The sequence below is a fragment of the Salvelinus alpinus genome, chromosome 20 (genome assembly GCF_045679555.1).
Source record: "Salvelinus alpinus chromosome 20, SLU_Salpinus.1, whole genome shotgun sequence".
NCBI classification, from domain to species: Eukaryota; Metazoa; Chordata; class Actinopteri; order Salmoniformes; family Salmonidae; genus Salvelinus; species Salvelinus alpinus.
In genome coordinates, this window is record NC_092105.1 from 8,721,647 (window position 1) to 8,727,304 (window position 5,658).

Below are 5,658 nucleotides of genomic sequence, written 5' to 3' on the forward strand. Positions count from 1 at the left end.
GCTGTTCTGGCCAGCAGGATGACAGAAGGGCTGTTCTGGCCTACAGGATGGCAGAAGGGCTGTTCTGTCCAGCAGGATGACAGAAGGGCTGTTCTGGCCTTCAGGATGACAGAAGGGCTGTTCTGGCCTACAGGATGACAGAAGGGCTGTTCTGGCCAGCAGGATGACAGAAGGGCTGTTCTGGCCTACAGGATGACAGAAGGGCTGTTCTGGCCAGCAGGATGACAGAAGAGCTGTTCTGGCCAGCAGGATGACAGAAGGGCTGTTCTGGCCTACAGGATGACAGAAGGGCTGTTCTGGCCTACAGGATGACAGAAGGGCTGTTCTGGCCAGCAGGATGCCAGAAGGGCTGTTCTGGCCAGCAGGATGACAGAAGGGCTGTTCTGGCCTTCAGGATGACAGAAGGGCTGTTCTGGCCTGCAGGATGACAGAAGGGCTGTTCTGGCCAGCAGGATGACAGAAGGGCTGTTCTGGCCTACAGGATGACAGAAGGGCTGTTCTGGCCAGCAGGATGACAGAAGGGCTGTTCTGGCCTACAGGATGACATAAGGGCTGTTCTGGCCAGCAGGTTGACATAAGGGCTGTTCTGGCCAGCAGGATGACAGAAGGGCTGTTCTGGCCAGCAGGATGACAGACGGGCTGTTCTGGCCTACAGGATGACAGAAGGGCTGTTCTGGCCTACAGGATGGCAGAAGGGCTGTTCTGGCCAGCAGGATGACAGAAGGGCTGTTCTGGCCAGCAGGATGACAGAAGGGCTGTTCTGGCCTACAGGATGACAGAAGGGCTGTTCTGGCCAGCAGGATGACATAAGGGCTGTTCTGGCCAGCAGGATGACAGAAGTGCTGTTCTGGCCAGCAGGGTGACAGAAGGGCTGTTCTGGCCTACAGGATGACAGAAGGGCTGTTCTGGCCAGCAGGATGACAGAAGGGCTGTTCTGGCCTACAGGATGACAGAAGGGCTGTGCTGGCCAGCAGGATGACAGAAGGGCTGTTCTGGCCTACAGGATGACAGAAGGGCTGTTCTGGCCTACAGGATGACAGAAGGGCTGTTCTGGCCTACAGGATGGCAGAAGGGCTGTTCTGGCCAGCATGATGACAGAAGGGCTGTTCTGGCCAGCAGGATGACAGAAGGGCTGTTCTGGCCAGCAGGGTGACAGAAGGGCTGTTCTGGCCTACAGGGTGACAGAAGGGCTGTTCTGGCCTACAGGATGACAGAAGGGCTGTTCTGGCCTTCAGGATGACAGAAGGGCTGTTCTGGCCAGCAGGATGACAGAAGGGCTGTTCTGGCCTACAGGATGACAGAAGGGCTGTTCTGGCCTACAGGATGACAGAAGGGCTGTTCTGGCCTTCAGGATGACAGAAGGGCTGTTCTGGCCTACAGGATTACAGAAGGGCTGTTCTGGTCTATATTTGATGACAGAAGGGCTGTTCTGGCCTACAGGATGACAGAAGGGCTGTTCTGGCCTACATGATGACAGAAGGGTTGTTCTGGCCAGCAGGATGACAGAAGTGCTGTTCTGGCCAGCAGGATGACAGAAGTGCTGTTTTGGCCTACAGGATGACAGAAGGGCTATTCTGGCCTACAGGACGACAGAAGGGCTGTTCTGGCCTACAGGATGACAGAAGGGCTGTTCTGGCCAGCAGGATGACAGAAGGGCTGTTCTGGCCTACAGGATGGCAGAAGGGCTGTTCTGTCCAGCAGGATGACAGAAGGGCTGTTCTGGCCTTCAGGATGACAGAAGGGCTGTTCTGGCCTACAGGATGACAGAAGGGCTGTTCTGGCCAGCAGGATGCCAGAAGGGCTGTTCTGGCCAGCAGGATGACAGAAGGGCTGTTCTGGCCTTCAGGATGACAGAAGGGCTGTTCTGGCCAGCAGGATGACAGAAGGGCTGTTCTGGCCAGCAGGATGACAGAAGGGCTGTTCTGGCCTACAGGATGACAGAAGGGCTGTTCTGGCCAGCAGGATGACATAAGGGCTGTTCTGGCCAGCAGGATGACAGAAGTGCTGTTCTGGCCAGCAGGGTGACAGAAGGGCTGTTCTGGCCTACAGGATGACAGAAGGGCTGTTCTGGCCAGCAGGATGACAGAAGGGCTGTTCTGGCCTACAGGATGACAGAAGGGCTGTGCTGGCCAGCAGGATGACAGAAGGGCTGTTCTGGCCTACAGGATGACAGAAGGGCTGTTCTGGCCTACAGGATGACAGAAGGGCTGTTCTGGCCTACAGGATGGCAGAAGGGCTGTTCTGGCCAGCATGATGACAGAAGGGCTGTTCTGGCCAGCAGGATGACAGAAGGGCTGTTCTGGCCAGCAGGGTGACAGAAGGGCTGTTCTGGCCTACAGGATGACAGAAGGGCTGTGCTGGCCAGCAGGATGACAGAAGGGCTGTTCTGGCCTACAGGATGACAGAAGGGCTGTTCTGGCCTACAGGATGACAGAAGGGCTGTTCTGGCCTACAGGATGACAGAAGGGCTGTTCTGGCCTACAGGATGGCAGAAGGGCTGTTCTGGCCAGCATGATGACAGAAGGGCTGTTCTGGCCAGCAGGATGACAGAAGGGCTGGTCTGGCCAGCAGGCTGACAGAAGGGCTGTTCTGGCCTACAGGATGACAGAAGGGCTGTTCTGGCCTACAGGATGACAGAAGGGCTGTTCTGGCCTACAGGATGACAGAAGGGCTGTTCTGGCCTTCAGGATGACAGAAGGGCTGTTCTGGCCAGCAGGATGACAGAAGGGCTGTTCTGGCCTACAGGATGACAGAAGGGCTATTCTGGCCTACAGGATGACAGAAGGGCTGTTCTGGCCAGCAGGATGACAGAAGGGCTGTTCTGGCCTTCAGGATGACAGAAGGGCTGTTCTGGCCTACAGGATGTTCTGGCCTACAGGGTGACAGAAGGGCTGTTCTGGCCTACATGATGACAGAAGGGCTGTTCTGGCCAGCAGGATGACAGAAGTGCTGTTCTGGCCAGCAGGATGACAGAAGTGCTGTTCTGGCCTACAGGATGACAGAAGGGCTATTCTGGCCTACAGGACGACAGAAGGGCTGTTCTGGCCTACAGGATGACAGAAGGGCTGTTCTGGCCTACAGGATGACAGAAGGGCTGTTCTGGCCAGCAGGATGACAGAAGGGCTGTTCTGGCCTACAGGATGGCAGAAGGGCTGTTCTGTCCAGCAGGATGACAGAAGGGCTGTTCTGGCCTTCAGGATGACAGAAGGGCTGTTCTGGCCTACAGGATGACAGAAGGGCTGTTCTGGCCAGCAGGATGACAGAAGGGCTGTTCTGGCCTGCAGGATGACAGAAGGGCTGTTCTGGCCAGCTGGATGACAGAAGGGCTGTTCTGGACTACAGGATGACAGAAAGGCTGTTCTGGCCTACAGGATGACAGAAGGGCTGTTCTGGCCAGCAGGATGACAGAAGAGCTGTTCTGGCCAGCAGGATGACAGAAGGGCTGTTCTGGCCTACAGGATGACAGAAGGGCTGTTCTGGCCTACAGGATGACAGAAGGGCTCTTCTGGCCAGCAGGATGACAGAAGGGCTGTTCTGGCCTTCAGGATGACAGAAGGGCTGTTCTGGCCTGCAGGGTGACAGAAGGGCTGTTCTGGCCAGCAGGATGACAGAAGGGCTGTTCTGGCCTACAGGATGACAGAAGGGCTGTTCTGGCCAGCAGGATGACATAAGGGCTGTTCTGGCCTCCAGGATGACAGAAGGGCTGTTCTGGCCAGCAGGATGACAGAAGGGCTGTTCTGGCCAGCAGGATGACAGAAGGGCTGTTCTGGCCAGCAGGATGACAGAAGGGCTGTTCTGGCCTACAGGATGACAGAAGGGCTGTTCTGGCCTACAGGATGACAGAAGGGCTGTTCTGGCCAGCAGGATGACAGAAGGGCTGTTCTGGCCAGCAGGATGACAGAAGGGCTGTTCTGGCCTACAGGATGACAGAAGGGCTGTTCTGGCCAGCAGGATGACATAAGGGCTGTTCTGGCCAGCAGGATGACAGAAGGGCTGTTCTGGCCAGCAGGGTGACAGAAGGGCTGTTCTGGCCTACAGGATGACAGAAGGGCTGTTCTGGCCAGCAGGATGACAGAAGGGCTTATCTGGCCAGCAGGGTGACAGAAGGGCTGTTCTGGCCAGCAGGATGACAGAAGTGCTGTTCTGGCCAGCAGGATGACAGAAGTGCTGTTCTGGCCTACAGGATGACAGAAGGGCTATTCTGGCCTACAGGACGACAGAAGGGCTGTTCTGGCCTACAGGATGACAGAAGGGCTGTTCTGGCCTACAGGATGACAGAAGGGCTGTTCTGGCCAGCAGGATGACAGAAGGGCTGTTCTGGCCTACAGGATGGCAGAAGGGCTGTTCTGTCCAGCAGGATGACAGAAGGGCTGTTCTGGCCTTCAGGATGACAGAAGGGCTGTTCTGGCCTACAGGATGACAGAAGGGCTGTTCTGGCCAGCAGGATGACAGAAGGGCTGTTCTGGCCTACAGGATGACAGAAGGGCTGTTCTGGCCTACAGGATGACAGAAGGGCTGTTCTGGCCAGCAGGATGACAGAAGAGCTGTTCTGGCCAACAGGATGACAGAAGGGCTGTTCTGGCCTACAGGATGACAGAAGGGCTGTTCTGGCCTACAGGATGACAGAAGGGCTGTTCTGGCCAGCAGGATGCCAGAAGGGCTGTTCTGGCCAGCAGGATGACAGAAGGGCTGTTCTGGCCTTCAGGATGACAGAAGGGCTGTTCTGGCCTGCAGGATGACAGAAGGGCTGTTCTGGCCAGCAGGATGACAGAAGGGCTGTTCTGGCCAGCAGGATGACAGAAGGGCTGTTCTGGCCAGCAGGATGACAGAAGGGCTGTTCTGGCCTACAGGATGACAGAAGGGCTGTTCTGGCCAGCAGGATGACAGAAGGGCTGTTCTGGCCAGCAGGATGACAGAAGGGCTGTTCTGGCCTACAGGATGACAGAAGGGCTGTTCTGGCCAGCAGGATGACATAAGGGCTGTTCTGGCCAGCAGGATGACAGAAGGGCTGTTCTGGCCAGCAGGATGACAGAAGGGCTGTTCTGGCCTACAGGATGACAGAAGGGCTGTTCTGGCCTACAGGATGACAGAAGGGCTGTTCTGGCCAGCAGGATGACAGAAGGGCTGTTCTGGCCAGCAGGATGACAGAAGGGCTGTTCTGGCCTACAGGATGACAGAAGGGCTGTTCTGGCCAGCAGGATGACAGAAGGGCTGTTCTGGCCAGCAGGATGACAGAAGGGCTGTTCTGGCCTACAGGATGACAGAAGGGCTGTTCTGGCCAGCAGGATGACAGAAGGGCTGTTCTGGCCAGCAGGATGACAGAAGGGCTGTTCTGGCCAGCAGGATGACAGAAGGGCTGTTCTGGCCTACAGGATGACAGAAGGGCTGTTCTGGCCTACAGGATGACAGAAGGGCTGTTCTGGCCAGCAGGATGACAGAAGGGCTGTTCTGGCCAGCAGGATGACAGAAGGGCTGTTCTGGCCAGCAGGGTGACAGAAGGGCTGTTCTGGCCTACAGGATGACAGAAGGGCTGTTCTGGCCAGCAGGATGACAGAAGGGCTTATCTGGCCAGCAGGGTGACAGAAGGGCTGTTCTGGCCTACAGGATGACAGAAGGGCTGTTCTGGCCTACAGGATGACAGAAGGGCTGTTCTGGCCT